Genomic DNA, 3,611 nt, shown 5'->3' with positions numbered 1-3,611 from the left:
TTCCAGCCTCTTGGAGCACCCCAATCTCTGAGAGCGTCCCAGCCTCTGAGAGTGTCCCAGCCTCTGAGAACGTCCCGGCTTCTGCCTCTGAGAATGTCCCAGCCTCTGAGAACGTCTCGGCCTCTGAGTGCGTCCCAGCCAATGGGAGCAACTCAGCCTCTGAGAAAGTCCCAGCCTCTCAGAACACCCCAGCCTCTGAGAAGACTCCAGACTCTGAGAGAGTTCTCAAACCTGGCATCTGAGCTGACTTGCACCTCTGAGAACACCCCAGCCTCTTAAAACACCCCAGCCTCTGAGAATGTTCCAGCCTCTGAGAGCATCCCAGCCTGCCCTGAGATAGACCCAGCCTCTGAGAACGTCCCGGCCTCTGAGAGTGTCCCGGCCTCTGAGAAGGTCCCAGCCAATGGAAGCATCCCAGCCTCTGAGAATGTCCCAGCCTCTGAGATTGTCCCAGCCTTTGAATACGTCTCAGCCTCCGAGAACGCCCCAGCCTCTGAGATAGCCCCAGCCTCTGAGAATGTCCTGGCCTCTGAGAGCATCCCAGCCCCTGAGATAGCCCCAGCCTCTGAGAACGTCCCGGCCTCTGAGAGTGTCCCGGCCTCTGAGAAGGTCCCAGCCAATGGAAGCATCCCAGCCTCTGAGAATGTCCCAGCCTCTGAGAATGTCCCAGCCTCTGAGATTGTCCCAGCCTTTGAATACGTCTCAGCCTCCGAGAACGCCCCAGCCTCTGAGATAGCCCCAGCCACTGAGAATGTCCTGGCCTCTGAGATAACCCCAGCCTCTTAGAGCGTCCCAGCCTCTGAGAAGGTCCCAGCCAATGGGAGCAACACAGTCTCTGAGAGCACCCCAGCCTCTGAGAACGTCCCTGCCACTAAGAAGGTCCCAGCCGATAGAAGCACCCCAGCCTCTGAGAATACCCCAGCCTCTGAGAGCGTCCCAGCTTCTCAGAACACCCCAGCCTCTGAGAAGACCCCAGACTCTGAGAGAGTTCTCAAACGTGGCATCTGAGCTGACTTGCACCTCTGAGAACACCCCAGCCTCTGAGAACACCGCAGCCTCTGAAAACACCCCAGCCTCTGAGAGCACCCCAGCCTCTGAAAACACCCCAGCCTCTGAGATAGCCCCAGCCTCTAAGAGCATCTCAGACTCTGAGAGTGTCCCGGCCTCTGAGAACGTCCCAGCCTCTGAAAACACCCCAGCCTCTGAGATAGCCCCAGCCTCTAAGAGCATCTCAGACTCTGAGAGTGTCCCGGCCTCTGAGAACGTCCCAGCCTCTGACAAAGTCCCGGCCTCTGAGAACGTCCCAGCCTCTGAAAACGTCCCAGCCTCTGACAAAGTCCCGGCCTCTGAGAACGTCCCAGCCTCTGAGAACGTCCCAGCCTCTGAGAACACCCCAGACTCTGAGAGCATCCCAGCCTCTCAGAACACCCCAGCCTCTGAGAAGACCCCAGACTCTGAGAGAGTTCTCAAACGTGGCATCTGAGCTGACTTGCACCTCTGAGAACACCCCAGCCTCTGAGAACACCGCAGCCTCTGAAAACACCCCAGCCTCTGAGAGCACCCCAGCCTCTGAAAACACCCCAGCCTCTGAGATAGCCCCAGCCTCTAAGAGCATCTCAGACTCTGAGAGTGTCCCGGCCTCTGAGAACGTCCCAGCCTCTGAAAACACCCCAGCCTCTGAGAACGTCCCTGCCACTAAGAAGGTCCCAGCCGATGGGAGCACCCCAGCCTCTGAGAATGCCCCAGCCTCTAAGAATGTTCCAGCCTCTTGGAGCACCCCAATCTCTGAGAGCGTCCCAGCCTCTGAGAGTGTCCCAGCCTCTGAGAACGTCCCGGCTTCTGCCTCTGAGAATGTCCCAGCCTCTGAGAACGTCTCGGCCTCTGAGTGCGTCCCAGCCAATGGGAGCAACTCAGCCTCTGAGAAAGTCCCAGCCTCTCAGAACACCCCAGCCTCTGAGAAGACTCCAGACTCTGAGAGAGTTCTCAAACCTGGCATCTGAGCTGACTTGCACCTCTGAGAACACCCCAGCCTCTTAAAACACCCCAGCCTCTGAGAATGTTCCAGCCTCTGAGAGCATCCCAGCCTGCCCTGAGATAGACCCAGCCTCTGAGAACGTCCCGGCCTCTGAGAGTGTCCCGGCCTCTGAGAAGGTCCCAGCCAATGGAAGCATCCCAGCCTCTGAGAATGTCCCAGCCTCTGAGATTGTCCCAGCCTTTGAATACGTCTCAGCCTCCGAGAACGCCCCAGCCTCTGAGATAGCCCCAGCCTCTGAGAATGTCCTGGCCTCTGAGAGCATCCCAGCCCCTGAGATAGCCCCAGCCTCTGAGAACGTCCCGGCCTCTGAGAGTGTCCCGGCCTCTGAGAAGGTCCCAGCCAATGGAAGCATCCCAGCCTCTGAGAATGTCCCAGCCTCTGAGAATGTCCCAGCCTCTGAGATTGTCCCAGCCTTTGAATACGTCTCAGCCTCCGAGAACGCCCCAGCCTCTGAGATAGCCCCAGCCACTGAGAATGTCCTGGCCTCTGAGATAACCCCAGCCTCTTAGAGCGTCCCAGCCTCTGAGAAGGTCCCAGCCAATGGGAGCAACACAGTCTCTGAGAGCACCCCAGCCTCTGAGAACGTCCCTGCCACTAAGAAGGTCCCAGCCGATAGAAGCACCCCAGCCTCTGAGAATACCCCAGCCTCTGAGAGCGTCCCAGCTTCTCAGAACACCCCAGCCTCTGAGAAGACCCCAGACTCTGAGAGAGTTCTCAAACGTGGCATCTGAGCTGACTTGCACCTCTGAGAACACCCCAGCCTCTGAGAACACCGCAGCCTCTGAAAACACCCCAGCCTCTGAGAGCACCCCAGCCTCTGAAAACACCCCAGCCTCTGAGATAGCCCCAGCCTCTAAGAGCATCTCAGACTCTGAGAGTGTCCCGGCCTCTGAGAACGTCCCAGCCTCTGAAAACACCCCAGCCTCTGAGATAGCCCCAGCCTCTAAGAGCATCTCAGACTCTGAGAGTGTCCCGGCCTCTGAGAACGTCCCAGCCTCTGACAAAGTCCCGGCCTCTGAGAACGTCCCAGCCTCTGAAAACGTCCCAGCCTCTGACAAAGTCCCGGCCTCTGAGAACGTCCCAGCCTCTGAGAACGTCCCAGCCTCTGAGAACACCCCAGACTCTGAGAGCATCCCAGCCTCTCAGAACACCCCAGACTCTGAGAGAGTTCTCAAACGTGGCATCTGAGCTGACTTGCACCTCTGAGAACACCCCAGCTTCTGAAAACACCCCAGCCTCTGAGAGCACCCCAGCCTCTGAAAACACCCCAGCCTCTGAGATAGCCCCAGCCTCTGAGTGCACCCCTGCCTCTGACATGGTCCCAGCCAATGGGTGCAACCCAGCCTCTGAGAATGTCCCAACCTCTGAGAACTTCTCGGCCTCTGAGATAGCCCCAACCTCTGAGAACGTCGCGGCCTCTGAGAGCAGCCCAGCCTCTGAGAATGTCCCAGCCTCTGAGAGCACCCCAGCCTCTGTGATAGCCCCAGCCTCTAAGAGCGTCTCGGACTCTGAGAGTGTCCCGGCCTCTGAGAGAGTCCCAGCCTCTGAGAGCATCCCTGCCTCTGAGAACCTCCCG

Source organism: Sminthopsis crassicaudata, chromosome 6 (assembly GCF_048593235.1).
Source record: "Sminthopsis crassicaudata isolate SCR6 chromosome 6, ASM4859323v1, whole genome shotgun sequence".
Lineage (NCBI taxonomy): Eukaryota > Metazoa > Chordata > Mammalia > Dasyuromorphia > Dasyuridae > Sminthopsis > Sminthopsis crassicaudata.
Note: the sequence above shows the minus strand (reverse complement) of the source record.